This window comes from Setaria italica, chromosome III (genome assembly GCF_000263155.2).
Source record: "Setaria italica strain Yugu1 chromosome III, Setaria_italica_v2.0, whole genome shotgun sequence".
Classification (NCBI taxonomy): domain Eukaryota; kingdom Viridiplantae; phylum Streptophyta; class Magnoliopsida; order Poales; family Poaceae; genus Setaria; species Setaria italica.
The window spans coordinates 31,957,395-31,978,135 of NC_028452.1; positions in this window are offsets into that span (position 1 = coordinate 31,957,395).

Here is a 20,741-nt window from a genome sequence, read left to right on the forward strand (position 1 = left end):
CTGCCTCTCACAGTTTGAGACTACTTGATCGCTATGCTACCCTGAGTAATAAAGGAATATGATGATGACATGGTCTTGATGATGTTATATACCTCTGGTTGGTTCTATGTTTGCTTAGAGTAAGTTGCCAACTTAGACCGGTTAATGAACCTAGAATCTGAGCTAAAACTTTGAAAATAAGGATCTACTTAGTGCTTTTGGCAAATAAACCCTTCAGCCAAAGAGCCCAACATGTCTAGAAGTGGTGGAGTAGCTTACTCCCTGTCGGTTAAGTCTTGTTAAGCTTAGTAGCTCAGCCTTGTTGTGGCTTTTCTTTTTCAAGTGAAGTCACTGCTCCCGAGTCCGCTCCTGTTGGCACTTGGCCGCCCCAACTCCCTCCGGGTTGGACGGTCGAGTGGGATCCCTCCTCGGATGGCGAGGAGAGGGATCACTGACGTCTTGGCTGGCCTCACCAAGGACGTCCGACCCCTACGAAGTAGCTTCCGCTTGTTTTTACCTTCTGTTGTTTTCTTTTGCACCTTGTAAAACTCTGATGTCTGTTTTGTGGTTAAACTAAATGGTCAAATTGTTTAACTTAGTGGACTTGTTGTATTCTCTGGAACCACTCACCTTCGTGTGAGTTTGCTAACTCGGTCCTGTCAAAGTGGTTAAATCGGAGGAAATCCGACGGCATCTCGAGTTAGCACGATTAAGGCCGAGTGTCGCATGTTAGGCAACTTAACCGTGCCTTAATTAGGCTAATCCGAGGTGGATCCGCCACAATATGGCCGAGGGTTCCATGGGAAACAATTTCCAAACTGAGCTTTCCCATCTCCTGGCACAGGGTCTTTGTGAAGTTGGTTGCCGTCAAGCAATTGCAATGAGTCTTGCGGCTAAGAGCATCGGCCACCACGTTGGCCTTGCCGGGGTGATGATGCACTTCCAAATCATAATCCTTTATCAACTCCAACCATCTTCTCTGGCGCATGTTGAGGTCAGGCTGAGTGAAGATGTACTTGAGGCTCTTGTGATCGGTGTAAATGTTGCAGTGGGTGCCCATCAGATAGTGTCTCCATATCTTTAAGGCATGAATCACTGCTGCCAACTCAAGATCATGGGTCGGATAGTTTAGCTCATGACGTCATAACGCCCGCGAGGCATAGGCAATGACTCGGTGGTCTTGCATAAGAACACACACAAGTCCAGTGCCAAAGGCGTCACGGTCTACGTCAAACGGCCTGGAAGGGTCGGGTTGAGCTAAAACTGTGGCTGAGGTCAGTAGATGTTTCAAGGTGTGGAAGGCTTCTTCACACTTGTTGCTCCACACAAATTTGACCTCCTTCTTTAGTAGCTCAGTCATTGGCTTAGCTATCTTGGAGAAATCCGGGATGAAACGTCGATAGTAGCCTGCTAGTCCAAGAAAACTTCAGATCTGGTGAACTGAAGTGGGTGGCTTCCAGTCCATGACTTTCTGTACCTTGCTGGGGTCAATTGCTATGCCATCTCGAGAGATGGTGTATCCCAAGAACTTGACACTCTCTAACCAGAATTCACACTTGGAAAACTTGACATAGAGCCGATGGTCTCTTAACCATTGAAGAACCACATGAAGATGCTCGGCATGTTCTTCTTCGCTCTTCGAGTACACCAGGATATCATCAATGAACACCACCATGAACTTGTCCAGTTCGGGCATGAACACCGAATTCATGAGGTACATGAAATAAGCGGGTGCATTGGTGAGTCCAAAAGACATAACCAGGTACTCGTAGAGTCCATATCTTGTGGAGAAAGCAGTTTTGGGAATGTCACAGGGTCTGATCTTGATTTGGTGGTAACTGGAACGAAGGTCAGTCTTGGAGAACACTCTGGCTCCAGCTAATTGATCAAACAAAACATCAATGCGGGGAAGTGGATACTTGTTCTTCATAGTCACTGCATTGAGGGGTCGGTAGTCCACACACATGCGTAGACTTTCATCCTTCTTCTTCACAAACAGGGCCGGGCAACCCCAAGGTGAAGTACTAGGTCGGATGAAGCCTTTCTCCAACAGATCATGCAACTGGGTTTTTAACTCGGCTAGCTCGGCGGGTGGCATCCGATAGGGTCTCTTTGATATCGAGCGGTGCCGGGCTGTAGTTCAATGGCGAACTCGATATCTCTATTTGGTGGCATGCCGGGTAGGTAATCTGGGAACACATCTGGGTACTCGCGGACAACAGGAAGGTTTTCTATCCGGGCTTCTAATACAGGGTACGCACAAGGAGTTGCGTACTCAGGGTGGGTCAAACGTAGGGTAGAACTGCCATGAAAGGGGGAGTTGATATGGAGAGCTCGGCCAGCTACATCTAGAACCACTTGGTGTCGGGTCATCCAATCCATCCCCAAGATGATATCTATCCCTTCTAGGTCAAGGATGATAAGATTCTCCCTAAAAAGAGTCGGGCCTAGCTGGATAGGTACAAGGTTAACTATCTTGTCTGAGGCCATCTTCCCTCCCGGGGTGGAGATCACATAGGACCCTTTTGTGTGACCAACGCTCAGCTTACATTTCTCACCAGTCTTATTCCCGATGAAGCTATGGGATGCTCCCAAGTCAAACAAAACAACAATAGTTTGATTGGACAAGGAAGGTACCCGTCATCACTGGCGCACCATCGGGGAGCTCGGTCAGGCTGGTGTAGTTGAGCCGACCTTGGCGAACCTGCACCTTGGGCCTTCTTCCTCTATTGGCCGTGGGGTTTTGGCCAAGTCGCTGATTCTTGTTTCTGGGGCAGTCCTTGGCAAAGTGCCCTTTGTTGCTGCAGGTGAAACAGCGGTTGTCATTCACAGGGCGCGGCGGCGGTAAGGTCGGTCGGGGCGCCTGCGGTTGAAAACTGAGGAAATGAGGTGCCGCTTGCGGTGGAGGGCAAGCAATCCATCGTCCCGATTGCTGTGGCCTGTGGGGCACCTGAGGGGGAACCATTCTGAACCTTCGAGCGGGCGAGCTCGGTAATACCACTAAGGCCTTCTGCTTCTGATCGGCCTTGAGGGCTTGCATGCATTCTTCTTGAGAGATGGCCAGATTCACCAACTCATTATAGGTATCCACCTTGATGGGATTCAACTTCTCTTTAAGCTCCAGGCTTAAGCCTCTGCGGAACCTATCCCTCTTCTTCTCGTCGGTATCCGCGTGATAGCCGGCGTAGCGGCATAGGTCGTTGAAGGCTTGTGCGTAGTGTAGGACGTCATGGCTTCCTTGGGTAAGGGCCAAGAACTCATTGAGTTTGCGCTCCAAAAGACCTTTACGAATGTGGTGTCCTCTAAAAGCAGTCTTGAACTCATTCCAGCTTACAGCATGGTCGGCCGGCAACATGGCATGGTAGTGGTCCCACCAAAGCCGGACGGAACCACGTAGCTGTTGAGCCGCGAACCGGGCTTTGTTCTGGTCGGGGCATGGGGCGGTGAGGAGTTTGAACTTGGATTCGATCGTACGAACCCATGCGTCAGCATCGAGCGGGTCTTCAGTCTTGTGGAAGGTCGGGGGCTGCGTGCTCAAGAAGTCCTCATAACGAGCAACTTTAGGTTGTTGATGAGCCCTCCCTCCATGGGACTACTGTTGTTGCCCTTGTACAATGTGCCTTAGCAGCTCCGTCTAAGCCGCTAGGATGGCTTCCAGTGAAGGTGGGGGCAGAGGCGGAGGAAGGTCCTGCCTCTGCTCGATGCCACTGGGCACAGAGCCAAATCGGGTGCGGTGCGCCATCTGCAAGAGCCAACGTTCCATTAATTCCATAACCTCAGAAGTATTCCAATCATGCAGGAACGTATTGTTAAGTCCTCAATGCGACTCTTGCCGATAGTGAAACACAACAAGATTTCTCATTAAGGGGATATACACTTCTTCTTGCCATCTCAGGTAACAACTAGCTCGGTCCTGTACACAACCTCGGGCGGACCAAAACCGTATCCATGGGTTCCACTTTATCCGACCTTAGGTGCTCGGGTCGGGCGAAGTGAAACTGGGCAACAAGAGGTCGGGCGAGGTGGAGATCTGCCTCGAGGGGTTGAGCGCATCCGACCTTGCAACTCGGGTCCGGCCAAGCTTTGGACAGACCCACAGAACGGAAACTTGTGTGTGGTCACAGCACAAACTCACACATCTTGGCATCCAAGACGTGTCACAAAGGGTCAAAAGTCAAACCAAGAACTGATTTCATCAAGACCATTTCATTGTTGTTCTCATAGCACCGGAGGAATACTCAACTCAAGGCTAACCTATTACATTGCTACCCAAAACTTAGGTTGCCGAGGAGTACAACAAAATATTAGCTTCCTGTTCTCAACCTAAAAGTTATTTAGGTTGCCGACTGAGGGAACACTATGAGTCGGAGAAGGGGCGTCACCATCTTCAATGTCCATACTGGATGCTCCTACTACCTCTTCAGGATCCTCTTGTTCATCCAGCTGCATCCCCAGGGCATGGATAGCATCGAGCTCGGTGTGGTGCTCATCCAAATGAGCATTAGCAACTGCGAGCTCCATCTCAGCTTCCATCTTTTCTTCAGCAAGCTGGATCATGTCATCCTCCATGTCTGTCACTTCTTCCTCAAGCTCGGAAATCCTGGCTCGCATGTCATGGATCTGTATGCCTCTTTGGATGAGCTGATAGGACCGCTCCACCAAGTCTCTCTTGGCGGCGTTGAAATGCCCTTGGGTATCTATGGCTGTCCGAGCCAAGACAGCCATAGCTCGGCCTTGAAGCTCAATCAGCCGGTACAGGGCTGACATGCACTTGGTGGTGGTGGAGAGGGTGACCAACGAGTGGGATGTTGCCAACACCTCCATGTTGTTGACGCAGTCAAGCCAGGCCAGGTCCAGCCGATCCCTGGCGGGAAACAAGCCGATCGGGTCCAAAAGGACCTCAAGCGGGTGTAACCAGCAGAACTGGGTGAGAGCCTGCAGGGCAGCCAACTCCCAGGTGTCCTCCAGAGCGTGACCATAGGTCAAGACCTCGAGCGGGGGCCACTCGGGCTGTACAAAAGGTGGAGGTACAACCATCTGCACATTGCATCTCTGCACTCTGTGCTCCTGGTACTCCCGTCCCACGTACAGAGGTGGGAACTGGTACCCAAACCACCTTAAGGTGTCCCACAAAATAGCAGGAAAACCCTCAAAGTGTAGGCACGTAGAGTGGGAAGTGCCATTAGCGCCGTAAAACACGTGTCCGGGGGCAGCCATCTGGAACCAAGAACCGAAGCAATGTGAGATAGAAACCCCAAGAAGAACAGATCGGGAAGGAAAAGCACTCAGAGTTTTGAACAGAGCGCAAGCTGGAAAGGTAGCTAGAAATCCTTAAAGCGAAAAGGAGCTTTTACCAAGGCAAGGTCGTTTTAGGGAGGTGGTTTCACTGATTTTAGTTCATGACGCATGCACGACCTACTTTGTCCTCTTAACCAAAACAACTGCCAAAAACTTTGGTCTAACGCGATCAGTGCTGGTGGCAAGGCAACCAGTACGTCTCTCCCTATAGTAGCTAGTCGATTTCTAGTAGCATCTCCCTAAGTGAACGCGGTTAGTGTACCTACAGAAAAACACAGCCACCTGAACCTTTCGTGCCAGCACCCACGAAAGTGTCCCCAAGCATTACCGTTCACTATAGAAACGGCACCCATGCGTTTAATGTTGCATGGACAGCACAACAACCGTGGAAATAGGTCCCCTTTGAATGGAACCATATAACCCTTCGCATACTCGAGATGCGGAATCAGTGCACTTATAATAGATGTGGGTGAACAACCGTGATGATAGGCTCGTTGGAATCGAACCATACCACCCTTCGTATGGATTAACATACGGAACCTGCGCACGTATGATAAACGTGAGCGAAACAACCGCGATGATAGGGTCCTTTGAATAGAACTCCCTATCAACCCTCGCATACTCGTGATGTAGAACTCGGTACACGTATGATACACGTGGCGAAGTGCTGGGGTTAGCAAAATAACCAAATAGTAATAGCCACCTAAAATAACCCCAAAATCCCCTTAGGGCCTCTCGTACTAAAGTCACCCTTAGCAATCGTACGAGATTTTTCAGCCTTTTTCTTGCAAATTTTTACTCTAAAAGAACACGTTTTGGGACCCATTGTGTTCTCTGTCCTGCTAAACCAGCTCTGGTACCAGCTGTGGCGGAACACCTCGGATTAACTGAACTAAAGCATGGTTAAGTCGCTTAACACACGATCCTCATGCCTTAATCAAGTTAACTCGATGTGCCGTCGGATTTCATCCGATTTAACCACTTAACAGGACCGAGTTAGCATAACTCACACGAAGGTGAGTGATTCCAGAGAATACAACCGATCCACAAATGGGTTTAACATTTCATTACACACTGGTTGAAAATCAAAGTTTTACAAGTTCTAAGGGAGACAACAGAAGGTAAAAACATCGTGAAAGCTAGCATTGGGGGTCGGATGTCCCTGGTGAGGCCAGACAGGATATCAGTGATCCCATTCCCCACCGTTCTAGGAAGGATCCCACTCGACCGTGCACCCAGAAGGGAGCTGGGGTGGCCAAGTGCTAGTAGCAAGCTCTGAAGTTTCAACTTCAGCTGAAAGAGATGCCACAAACAAGGCTGAGCTTCTAAGCTCAACAAGACTTAACCGATCGGTGAAGAACTACTTCACCACTTCTAGACATGCCAGGCTCTTTGGCTGAGGGGTTTGGTTTGCCAAAAGCGTCTATGTTAGGTCCTTATTTTCATAGTTTAAGCTCAGATTCTAAGTTCATTAACCAGTCTATGTTGGCAACTTACACTAAGCAAGCATAGATCCAACATTATGTATATAAGCTCAACATCAAGACCATGTCATCATCAGACTCCTTCATTACTCAGTGTAGCATAGTGATCAAGCAGTCTCAAACTGTGAGAGGCAGACAAATTGATTCGAGTTCTTTAACCATGCATGGTGAACCTAACCTCACGACATCCACGCACCACCGAGGGTTGCTTCCTATGTCGGCCGTCCCCATCAATCCCCTAACCCATGTCGAGCCCACTTCCCTTGGTGCAAGGTTCCACAGACCCAGCCTCTGCCGTTCTGTGACCACACTTGCCACCACGTGCGGCCGCAGTGGAACTTCCTTCCAGAGACAGTGGATTGAACTGCTCACGTTTAGGTTCAATCAGGTACTAGGCTTCCCCATCCCATAATGAGTATGAGATTAGTACTTTCAAACACTTGATCACGAACACCACCACTGTCGGGCCTTAACAGATTCAATAAACAGATGGGGCGATTAGCCGACCACCAAAAGAGTTAACCATAACCCTACCCCGTCCATTGTCCTTATAGTTGTAAACAGAAGAGAAACAACCAACTCCTATAACTCGCGAGTGACAGGGAATCACTCGACTTTTACCAAGTCCTATTAAGCATTGCAACTACTCGACCCAACAGACTAGTGTTCAGATCAAAGGAACTATGTCATGCGTCTATGGTTGCAAACAACTCCTATACGTAAATGCACAATCATGAGAAGGATGGCATGTGCAAGTTTAGAAAGTTGGGTGCATGCTCCGGGCCTTGCCTTCAAGAAGGGTGGAAGGGAACTGGTCTTCGGCGGGTGCTACTTCGGCTTCTGGGATTGGCGGCTCTGCTACAGCTCCGTCTTCAGGCACTGGATGTAGATCGTAGGTGCTGCCGGCAAGATGTAACTCTACACAAATGCAGATGCAGGAGTTAGCACTTAGACGGTTATTTCAACAACACTTGCAAGCTTAAGCTCAGACACTTGTAGCAAAGCTACAGGAAAGGGGGGGGAAACAGGGTAAAAGGGTCGGATGGAGATAAACTTATGATCTGACCCTTAAACTTAAGGAATAACTATGCCGGGGTCCTCGGACTTAACACAGAGAAGTCCCCGATATTTTACACAGATACCCTCGGGTCAAGAAAAAGATACAGCCGAGCCCTCGGGCGAGGTGGATAAGGGTCGGCGAACAGACAGGGTCGGGCGAGACGGAAAAAGGGGTCGGGCGAACTGGAAAGGGGTCGGCAGCTTACCTTTAGGTCTACTGGTGAAGGTTTTGGGGTCGGGAAGGAACAGGCTCAGGCGGAAAGACTAAAGCGCTAAGGCTTGAGCGGTGACGAGGTTCAAACGTGCTCTGGCGGCGGTGGTGCTTCTTGTGGACCACAAGAAAGCTCTAGCATAGCACGGAGGAGCAGATGGGTGGTGGGTTGGGGAGAAGTGGGTTTGAGCAGAGAGGGGAACTTCTCAAGAGCTCAGCGGCAGGGCTCAAGTGCGCTCAGAGTAGGGGCGGCGAAACAGCGATGGCGAAGGAAACTCGGTGGGACTCTGGTATGCCTTTTTATAGCTGCGCGGAAGAGAGAGATTTTGGAGCAGCACGAAGACCGGGAAGAAAAGGATGGAGTGCGCTGCCATGGCAGTGATTGGGCGGTGATGGATGGCGGAACAGAGCTTCGGAGACAGGGTCTTTGGCTATTGGGTACTAGAGACAAGGCCGGCGTAGGCGCGGCTTTGCCAGAACTTAGATTTGATAAAGGCGGGCATGGTCTGGTCGTGTCGAGCAGCGGATTTGACTGGCATGTGACAGGGAAGAAGGCGCTGCCAGCGAGGTTGCAGCAGGTGAGGTGATAGGGTGAGTGGCGGCGCGGGCGAGCGCAAACAGCGTCTTGCCGGGCACATCACTGGTGAGGCATAAAAAGGACCTGTCTCTGCCGGAGTCGTGGTTGGCGAGGGAGGTATCATTGCGGAGCGAGCTCGTGGGCGGCGTGACTGTGGAGGGGCAGAAAAACCGGAAGGCATCGGGGCTTGCAGCCGGGGATCCGACGAGATGATGGGCGCGGTTTGCAAGGCGGTCTGACGCAGCAGCAACAAAACTCTGCCATGGCGGCGACGGGGCACCTTGGCGCGGCCGCCGAGGGCGCAAGCGAGACGAGGCAAAGCAGAAGGGTTGCAGGAGGCTTCCGCTGCGATTGGGGAGGAGGGTGTGCTGATCCATCCTGTCGCGGCCGACGACTGGGCGAGGCGGCGGGCGTCGGAGAGATCAAGCCACGCGGCGGGGGAGCTCTGAAGCGAGCGCATGCTGCTCAGGTGCGTCTGCCTCAAGAGAACCGGGGAAAGATTGCGGGTTCACCAGTTAGTCTCGGTTTCTCCACTGCTCCAAGATTGGAAGGAACACTACCTTTGGACTTAGAAAGAACCGGCGGTTTTGGGTTGGGTTTTCAGGGGTCGGGACTGGGAACCGGATTGTGAGCGCTCAAACTGAGGAAAGCTGAGTCAGCGGGATTAGGACCTCAGGTTAAGATTAACTCGGCTGATTAACCAAGGTTGTTACAAGTTATCACCTGTCGGGTTAGTCTTGCTGAGTACTAGTTGCTCAGCCTTGCTAGTGGCTATGTTTTCATGTAGTGTTGTGTACGAGGAAATGGTTGCCAGCTTTACTTGGCCGACCCATCTTCCTCCGGGTTGGTCGATCGAGTGGAAACCAGCCTCAGACAACGTGGATTGTTGAAATGAATATCATGGTCGGCTTCACCATGGTATTATGTATCGTCGTGTAGCTTCCGCTGTTTACTTCTTCGTTGTTTACAACCTTGCAAACTTGTTTGGATTTCAAAAACTCTAATGTAATAAAGTGTTGAACTATGTTAATATGATGGGAATATTGTAATCTCTATGCCACTCACCTTCGCGTGAGCAATACTTCTCGATCCTGAGTAAGTGATTTATCGGATGAAATCCGACGGACGACCAAGTTGGCTTGCTTAAAGTGCATGATCGCGTATCAGGCGACTTAAGTGCATTTTAGTCAGGTTAATTTGGGCGGTTCCACCACAGCAGGCATCAGAGCTCAAAGCATGGTATGGAGAACAATAGACCTTAAACACCCTTTTCTGAATAAAACTTGCAAGAAACTAATTTGAAAAATTCATAAGTTCGTTAAGGATGAACTTAGTACGAGGAGCCCTAGGGGAATTTTTGGGATATTTAAGGTGGCTAGTAACTATTGGTTATTTTTACCAACTTCCAGCACTTTTCACCCACGTTTATCATACGTGTGCAGAATTCCGCATCGCGAGTATGCGAAGGGTGATAGGAATTCGATTCCAATGAGCCTATCATCACGGTTGTTTTCGCTCACGTTTATTACACGTGCGCAAGTTTCGTATGTTAATTCATGCGAAGGGAGGTATGGTTCGATTCCAATGATCCTATCGTCACGGTTGTTCATCCACGTCTATTATACATGCGCAAGATTCTGCATCACGAGTATGCGAAGAGTTATAGGGTTCTATTCCAAAGAACCTATTTCCACGGTTGTTGCGTTGTCCATGCAGCGTTAAACGCATGGGTGTTGTTTCTATAGTGAACGGTAGTGATTGTGGATGCTTTTGTGAGTGCTGGCATGAAAGGTTCATGATGTGATGTGATTTTCTGTAGGTACACTAACCACGTTTGCATACGAAGCGATGATTAGCGACTCGACTAGATACTATTGTGAGAGTTGTATTGTTGCCTTGCTACTGGCACTAACTACGTAAGTCCAAAGCTTTTTGGAAATGGTTTTAGTTGTGAGGACGACTAGGGCGTGCATGCATCATGAAATAAAAATTGCAACCTAAAATGATGAAATTCAATCTCGCCTATATATTTAAGAGTTGCACCGCGATAAGGATTTTCTAGCTGTCCTTTTCAGCAATGCTAGTCTTGTTAATATCTTTCGAGTTGTTTCCAGCTGTTAACTCTAGAAACTATATATAAGAAAGTTGTGTCAAATGTCCTAAACGAAGTGCTGTCAAAATTTCATAAACTTTAACCTCCTAGGTTGAGAGTTATGATCACATTTGTAAACCCTGGTTGGCTGATAACACCGAGTGTGCACCAGTTGGAGTTTCAATTTTTTGACCACATTAAGGACCTTTTCTGTTAGGCATCCTTTAATCAAAGTTGCTAATTACTTAATGAAGAACTTGGTGGTAAACTTTCAGCTCTACTGGGTCTCTGGTTTAAGAGTTATGCTCAGTTTACTTCAGCTATATTTTAGAAAATTCCAGCATGTACCACTTGATAGAAACCTGAGCTTATCACCTTGTTAGGTTTTGTTTTAGCTCTACCTTTGAATACCAAACTTGTCACACCCTACCTAAAGAACATGATGGTAAAATTTGAGGAATTTTGGATGAATACTTTCTGAGTTATGAGTTTTTCTCTAACTTACTAGAAATCTGTTTTGATTTCCGAGTATTGATTCCGTTTCTCACTTGTCCTTTGTTACAGATGGCTGACCCTGTGTACGTTGCTATTGGTGTGGACGGCACCTCGCACGCGATGTGCCTCCACTACGAGGGTTTTCCTGCCATACTGTGGGACACGTTGCGTTCATTCGGGTACCCATCACCGCCTATTTACGTGGGATGTGCGTACCAGGATCACAGGATACCCTGGAGCTGCGCGCACGTGAAGGTGCCCCCACCCCCTGACTAGCCACAGTGGCCACCTTTAGAGGTTGTGGCTGAGGGGCACATGTTGGAGGATACATCAGAGTTTGCAGCTTTGCAGGAACTGACACAGTTTTGCAAGGAGCATCCCCTTGAGATTGTGTTGGATCCGATTGGCTTGTTTCTCACCAGGGATAGGAGAGATGCGGATTGGTTGGACTGCATGGAGCATATGGATTTGTTGGGTATCTTGGACCCACACGCACGATATTTACTTCAGCCTGCTGCATGAATGTGCTCTATCGGATGATTGAGATGCAGAGTAGAGCTATGACCACCGTGATTGGGATGGTAGTGGCCAATCAGGTTGCTCTCACCACCGTGCAGAACGGTATGGTGGATTTGTCGCTTGAGTTGGTGCAGAAGGATGTCCAGATTTCTGATATGCAGACCCGGATTTTTGAGTTAGAGGAGGAGATAGAGGACATGGAGCATGACATGGAGTTGTTGGCCGATCAGTTCTATGATGTGAACATGGAGTTGGCAGATGCTAATGAGCATCTACAGGAGCACCACGCTGAGCTTAACACTATTCACACCTTAGAGGTGCAGCAGGATGAGCCTATGGCTCAGGAGGAGCCCGAGGAGCTTGAGGGCTTTTTGAGCATGGATTTGGAGGAGGCCGCTCCATAGCCCCGAGGTTGCGACGCTACCTCTCCTGCACTTAGCTTTGCCTCAGTAGGCAACCTCGATGACTTCTAGATGTGTCGTCGTGTCGTGAGTAGTTTCTTTTTATTTTACTCCTCAGTGACCTATATTTTGGCTAGTGATGTAATAGGTTATCTTTGAGTTGAGTATCCTTGTGTTGAAAAACTGGTTGCAAGCATGGACTTGCCGTTGTTATGGGTTAGTTGTAATGTCTGAAAATTTTGGCAGAATTTTAGTGGCTGTTTATCCTTAGTTTTAACCCTGTGTCCACTCCTTTTTGGTTCGAGGTTTGAATACCAAAGTTGTGCAAAAACTTATGTTCTAACTGCTTGTAAAATTTCAGCTCCTCTAGATCTGTCAAACTCATGTTAGAACCAAAACTCCGCCGCTCAGCTTGCTGGAAAAATCAGCCAGGACAGCAACTCGCTAAGTTGACTAAGTGACCCCTTTCCTTCCTTTTCGGTCAGCAAGCGTAGAATCACAATTGTTACATACGACGTGACCTAGCCGTTGCCCAAGGATGAGAAACTTTGTGCACTTCGAAGAAGAGATATGCACCTACTCAATAAAAGATATAATTGTTGTTTTCACACTATCAGCAAGACCAACGCTTATGATTTCGCACATAATTTTTTCCTTGTTTAAGCAAGCTTTTGAATTCTGTGACTAATGGGAAGATGAATCTTGCAAATGGTGCACAGCACATGCTCCAGCTCTCTTCCTAGTAGCAATGAGCAAAGGCAGGTGCCTCCATTGCTTCCACCTCTGCCCACGCTAGAGGCGATCTTAGCCGCTCAAATTAAGCTGCTAAGGCACATAGCCCAGGGGCGGCAGTAGCAGCCCCAAGGAGGAAGAGCTCCTCAGCAACCTCATGTTGCTCGCTATGAGGACTTTTTGGGGACACAGCCTTGTTGGAGGTATGCCCTAGAGGCAATCATAGAGATGATGATATTCCATTTGTATCCATGATTTGTATATTGTGTTCATTGAATATCCATTAAAGGCTACTTGAATTGATTTGCAATTATGTGAATTGTATGTGAAACTCTTTACTTGTATGGTTATTCTAAAGTTGTCCCTAGTTGGAGTTCATGTGAGGACACACATGAATATTAGACTAGCACATGTATTAGTTGATGACTATATTTCACAAGTCATAGACATGGAGATGTTGAACTAATAATGTGGACACATGTGGAGACATGTGTTAGGACTGACCCAACACGAGAAGTAGTTCTCTCTTTAAACAACATATACGCTTTGTCCTTAGACCTGAGATTGTCGCATAGATTCTAGATGTGGATCGACCTACTTAGGGGCTATCAAACGCTACGCCGTAACAGGGTAGTTATAAAGGTAGCTTTCGGGTTTGTCAAGAAGCATGCTATGAGACATGGTCAATCAAGATGGGATTTGCCCCTCTCTGATTGAGAGTGATATCTCTGGGCCCCTCGAGTGATCGGATCCGAAAATGCATGGCCATGCTACGTACGGTTAAGAGTTAACCTACAAAGGGATTTCGAATCACAGGATCGAGAAAGAGCGGTCGGCTTGAAGCTAGACCAAATATCGTGAGGCAAAGGGAATAGCATGTATATTATGTTGTGATGGTTCGTCTGATATGATCTTCGTGTGCATATAGGAGTTGGCATGTCTTGCTAGAGGCCGCTACCGACTATTGGGCCGAGTAGGAGTACTCGGGCCATGTCTATACGTATCCGAACCCATAGGGTCACACACTTAAGGGGCTAGAAGCCCAATTCGGATATGATCCGAGTTGGATTAGGTTTAGGAGTACTAATGGGCCTCGGATCCAGAGGCCCATCAGGAACCTATATAAATAGAGGGGTGGGGGCGCCCTAGGGTTTACACCTTTTTGGCGAAACAAACCTGCCGCGCCTCCCACGCCCTCGCCTGTTGCAACTCGCGGATCTAGCAGTCCGGCTTGCGACGCTTCCTCCCTGCACGTGTGGATACCTTGGAGGTGTTGCGCCTGCAGCACTTGGACGAGCCATCGACGAGCCGCCGACGAGCCACGACGAGCCGACGACGAGCCGCGGCACCGGAGGCGATCTTGCTGCACGTGGACGATCTGCTGAGGAGCTGCTGGACGTGATCGACTACGTACGACTACGTTGATCGACTACGTACGACTACGTGATCGTCTTCACTGCATCGACGCATATCTACATCTTCCGCACCAGTAGTGCGTCGAGTGGTAATCCCGTGATCCTTATACGGCAGTTCTTCCTGGTTATACGCGGTAGAAATTTTGATTTACGCTAGTGTAGCCTACCTCGTATCCCAACAAGCCTCCTGTATTCCATAAGATGGACGATCCACTCGACGCCGACACCTGGATTCGTGCCATCAAGTTCAAGTTCTCCCTCCTCACCACACATTGCCCAGACAAGAACAAGGCTCAGTTTGCAACATAGTAGCTGCGTGGTTCTGCCCTCCTCTGGTGGGACCATTATCACGCCATGCTGCCAGCCGACCACGTCGTCAGCTGGGACGAGTTTAAAATGGCATTGAGGGGCCATCATATCCCTGAGGGTCTCCTGGAGCGCAAGCTCAATGAGTTCCTGGCTCACGTCCAGGGAAGCTGCGATGTCATGCAATATGCGTAGGCTTTCAAGGACCTGTGTCACTGTAGGGATACGAGGTAGGCTACACTAGCGCAAATCAAAATTTCTACCGCGTAAAACCAGGAATAACTGCCGTATAAGGATCACGGGATTACCACTCGACGCACTACTGGTGCGGAAGATGTAGATATGCGTCGATGCAGTGAAGACGATCACGATCACGTAGTCGTACGTAGTCGATCACGTCAACGTCCAGCAGCGCCTCAGCAGCTCGTCCACATGCAGCAAGATCGCCTCCCGTGCCGCGGCTCGTCGTGGCTCGTCGGCGGCTCGTCGTGCCTCGTCGGCGGCTCGTCCAAGTGCTGCAGGCGCAACACCTCCAAGGTATCCACACGTGCAGGGAGGAAGCGTCGCAAGCCGGACTGCTAGATCCGTGAGTTGCAACAGGCGAGGGCGTGGGAGGCGCGGCAGGTGTGTTTCGCCAAAAAGGTGTAAACCCTAGGGCGCCCCCACCCCTCTATTTATAGAGGTTCCTAATGGGCCTCTGGGTCTGAGGCCCATTAGTACTTCTAAACCTAATCCAACTCGGATCAGATCCGAATTGGGCTTCCAGCCCCTTAAGTGTGTGACCCTATGGGTTCGGATACGTATAGACATGGCCCGAGTACTCCTACTCGGCCCAATAGTCGGTAGCGGCCTCTAGCAAGACGTGCCAACTCCTATACGCACACGAAGATCATATTAGACGAACCATCACAACATAATATACATGATATTCCCTTTGCCTCATGATATTTGGTCTAGCTTCAAGCCGACCGCTCTTTCTCGATCCTGTGATTCGGAATCCCTTTGTAGGTTAACTCTTAACCGTACGTAGCATGGCCATGCATTTTCGGATCCGATCACTCGAGGGGCCCAGAGATATCACTCTCAATCAGAGAGGGGCAAATCCCATCTTGATTGACCATGTCTCATACCATGCTTCTTGACAAACCCGAAAGCTACCTTTATAACTACCCTGTTACGGCGTAGCGTTTGATAGCCCCTAAGTAGGTCGATCCACATCTAGAATCTATGCGACAATCTCAGGTCTAAGGACAAAGCGTATATGTTGTTTAAAGAGAGAACTACTTCTCGTGTTGGGTCAGTCCTAGCACATGTCTCCACATGTGTCCACATTATTAGTTCAACATCTCCATGTCTATGACTTGTGAAATATAGTCATCAACTAATACATGTGCTAGTCTAATATTCATGTGTGTCCTCACATGAACTCCAACTAGGGACAACTTTAGAATAACCATACAAGTAAAGAGTTTCACATACAATTCACATAATTGCAAATCAATTCAAGTAGCCTTCAATGGATATTCAATGAACACAACATACAAATCATGGATACAAATGGAATATCATCATCTCTATGATTGCCTCTAGGGCATACCTCCAACAGTCGCTACACAGGCGCTAGAGTCAATCTAGAAGGTACCTAATACCCATAGCTCTTACATGCGCATCATGCTTAGCCTGCGGGAGTGGCTTTGTCAACGGATCAGAAATGTTCAGATCCGTGTGTATTTTGCATATCTTGATCTGACCCCGGTTAACGAAGTCTTGAATGAGATGAAATCGCCGCATTACGTGTTTGTTCTTCTGGTGGTTCCTTGGCTCCTTTGCTTGCGCAATTGCCCCATTGTTATCACAGTAGAGATTCAATGGGCTGGACGCATTCGGGAACACACCAAGCTCAATGAGGAAATTCCTTATCCAAACACCTTCCTTCGCGGCTTCTGTCGTAGAATCGGCCACCGTCTCCTACTTGGAACTCTTCCAACTAACAGCACCACCATTCAGCGTGAACACAAATCCTGATTGTGACATAAGAATGTTTTTCAGCACTGTCCAGTGACTCTCACCTGGATCAGATTGGTGTCTGCTTGTCATACTTAGCGCATATGAAACATCTGGGTGAGTACTTATCATTGCATACATGATAGATCCAATAGCCGAGGCATATGGCACTCTACTCATGCGATCCCGCTCATCAGCAGTCGTAGGACACTGAGTCTTGCTGAGATGTATGCCATGTGACATAGGCAAGAACCCTTTCTTTGCCTCTTCCATGCTGAACCGCTTCAATACTTTGTCAATGTAAGTATCTTGGCTTAAACCTATAAGCCTTCTCGATCTATCTCTATAGATCTTAATGCCCAGAATATATGCCGCTTCCCCTAAGTCCTTCATCGAAAAACTATTTTTCAGTGAAGTCTTTATGGACTCAAGCATAGGAATCTTATTTCCAATCAGTAATATGTCATCCACATATAAGATTAGAAATACTACAGAGCTCCCACTAACCTTCTTGTAAACACAAGACTCTTCTTCATTCTTGGTGAAGTCAAACCCTTTGACCACTTCATCAAAATGAATGTTCCAACTCCTAGATGCTTGCTTCAATCCATAAATGGATCTCTAAAGCTTGCATACCTTTCCAGCATTTTTCGGATCAACAAAACCCTCGGGCTGTATCATATACACGTCCTCAGCTAGGTTTCCATTCAGGAAAGCTGTCTTGACATCCATCTGCCATATCTCATAATCGAAATATGCAGCTATAGCTAGAATAATCCGAATGGACTTAAGCATCACTACGGGCGAGAAGGTCTCGTCGTAGTCAACTCCTTGAACTTGTCGAAAACCTTTTGCGACAAGTCGTGCTTTATAGATGTGAACATTTCCATCCATGTCCTTTTTCTTCTTATAGATCCACTTGCACTCTATGGCTTTAACACCATCAGGCGGGTCAACCAAGTTCCAAACTTGATTGTCTCCCATGGACTCTATTTCGGATTGCATGGCACTCTGCCATTTTTCAGAGTCTGGGTCCATCATTGCTTCTGCATATGTCGCAGGCTCATCATTGTCCAACAATAATATTTCCCGCATTTCGTGGAGCCTTGCTGACCTTCGTGGTTGTGGTGGTGCTTCTCTTGCCATGGGTATCTCAACTTGTTCTGCTACGTTAGCATCACTCATTGATTCTTGCCCGATCGGCTCATCTTGAACTTCTTCAAGATGCACTGTCTTTCCACTCTTTTCTCCTTTGAGAAACTCTTTCTCTAGGAAAACCCCGTTCCGAGCGACAAACACTTTGCCTTCTGATCGGTTGTAGAAATAATATCCCAAAGTTTCCTTTGGATATCCCACGAAAATGCACTTATCCAACTTGGGTGTGATCTTGTCCGACTGAAGTCGCTTGACAAACACTTCACATCCCCAAATCTTTAGAAAAGACAAACTAGGAACCTTTCCAGTCCATATCTCATATGGTGTCTTAACTACGAATTTAGATGGTACCCTATTAAGTGTGAAAGCTGCTGTTTCTAGAGCGTATCCCCAAAATGACAACGGTAGGTCCGACTGGCTCATCATTGATCGAACCATGTCTAACAAAGTTCGATTACGTCGCTCGGACACACCGTTTCTCTGAGGTGTTCCAGGCAGCGTAAGTTGTGGAACAATTCCGCAACTCTTTAGATGATTGCTAAACTCGTGGCTCAAATACTCGCCTCCACGATCAGATCGTAAGGCCTTAATTTTCTTGCCACGCTGATTTTCAACTTCATTCTGAAATTCCTTGAACTTTTCAAAGGTTTCAGACTTGTGCCTCATCAAGTAGACATAGCCATATCTACTAAAATCATCAGTGAAAGTTATGAAGTATTGGAATCCTCCTCTAGCCGTCGTGCTCATTGGTCCGCATACATCACTATGTACGAGTTCCAACAAGTCTACTGCTCTCTCAGGAAATCCTATGAAAGGCATCTTGGTCATCTTGCCTAGCAAGCAAGCCTCACATGTCTCGTATGATTCAAAATCAAACGAAGTTAGAAGTCCATCAGAATGGAGCTTCTTCATGCGCTTTTCACTTATATGACCCAAACGACAATGCCACAAGTAGGTAGGACTCAAATCATTAGGCCGAGGCCTTTTAGCACTTACATTACAAACAGGTGAACCATCAAGATTTAAAACAAATAATCCATTCACAATGGGTGCAAAAGCCATAAACATATTATTCTTAGAGATCACACAACCATTGTTTTCACTCGCAATTGAATAACCATCCTTCATCAAGCATGAAGGAGACAAAATGTTTCGACTTAAACTAGGAACAAAATAACAATTATTCAACTCCATAATAAATCCTGACGGGAGGTGGAGTTGCATCATCCCGACGATCAACGCAGCAACTCTTGCATTATTGCCCACGCGGAAATCAACTTCTCCTCTTTCCACGCTTCTACTTCTTATCATTCCCTGCATCGAATTGCAAATATGAGCAACCGATCCAGTATCAAATACCCAAGAATTAATAATTGTATCAGCGAGAAATATGTTGTCTATAACATTAACAACAAGCGTACCTGAGGTAGAAGTACTCTTACTTCCGTAATTCTTCAAGGAAGCTAGGTACTGCTTGCAGTTTCTCTTCCAGTGACCAAGTTCATGACAGAAAAAGCACTCTTTGTCTGGAGCAGGTCCAGGTCCAGCTTTAACCTTGGGCGCTGGGTTTGGCTTGGACGTTCGAGCCTTGCCCTTCTTCTTCCAAGAATTGCCCTTCTTCTTAAAGCTAGGCTTGTTCTGTATAGCCATCACATGGCTGGTACTAGCGCTTTTCTTGATGTCAGCCTCTGCTGATTTAAGCATGCCACACAGCTCATTCAGACCCTTCTCCGTCCCATGCATATGGTAGTTCGAGATGAAGTTCCCATAGCTAGGCGGAAGAGACGAAAGAATGAAATCAGTGGCCAACTCTTGGCCTAGTGGGAAGCCCAGTTTCTCCAACCGTTGAGTGTAACCAACCATCTTGATTACGTGTGGTCCTACTGCTGCGCCTTCTGCTAGCTTGCTCTCAACAAAGGCCTTAGACACATTGAACCTTTCAGTCCTGGCCTGTGTTTGGAACATGTCTCTAAGCGCCACGATCATATCGTGCGCCTCATGGTTTGTTTCGAACTGCATCTGCAGCTCGGGTTCCATGCAAGCAAGCATAAGGCAGCTTACTTCGAGGTTAGCATCACATGCTTTCTTGTAAGCATTCTTAGCAGCAGCGGGTGCATCATCAGCAGGTTCTTCTGGCAGTGGGTTGTCTAGAACATCTTCCTTTTTCTCAGCCCTGAGAACAATTCTCAGGTTACGGATCCAATCCGAGTAATTTGTTCCATTCAACTTGTCCTTCTCAAGGACCGAACGCAAAGCAAACGGTGTAGTGTTGCTAGGTGCCATTTAATCTACAACAAAGTAATGCAAAATACACTAAGACAAACGTATCCATGATAGAGCAAATCACATTAAACTATTTTAACAGAATCTACTCCCACTAAAATCAATATCCCTCTATTGAAACTTAGTGATTCAGGATCCACAACTAACAAGTCTACTAGTGAGCTTTAGCATCACTTTTGCTAATCATATCACATATGACTCCTGTTGTTGGGTGACATCTATATGTCTCGACGCCCAACCTTTATGCCCCAAGGTCCTTAACCGTTAAGATAACCTTGTTAAGCAAACCAACCCTTATGCGTGTAAGTGTCCGACACAAACCCGTCTAGTCAAGGAAAACTAGTGGTACCCTGATGTCATAGACCCACCACTAATTGTACAAGACATGGGACGGTGCAAGTTTTAGTTGGGAGGGCATACTAACTTAAACTTTGTGAGGGATCGTTCTACTTCTAACATCACAGCATGCAGAAAGTAAAACATAAACAGAATAGCATTCACACAGTTGTGACACAGTATGGCCCGTATTCATATGGTGATCTCCATCTCCATAGAACCTGTTCACCATGGTGATCTCCATCTCCATATTCCATGTGCGCCATCCTCCTGGTGATGAGTCCTCCAAGAACTAGAACATGCTATTACGCCTAATAGCTAGTAAAGAAGCTAGTAATGAAGATTACATAGTTGCTTGGATCATCACAGATTGGTACGCGGACCATTAAATACAA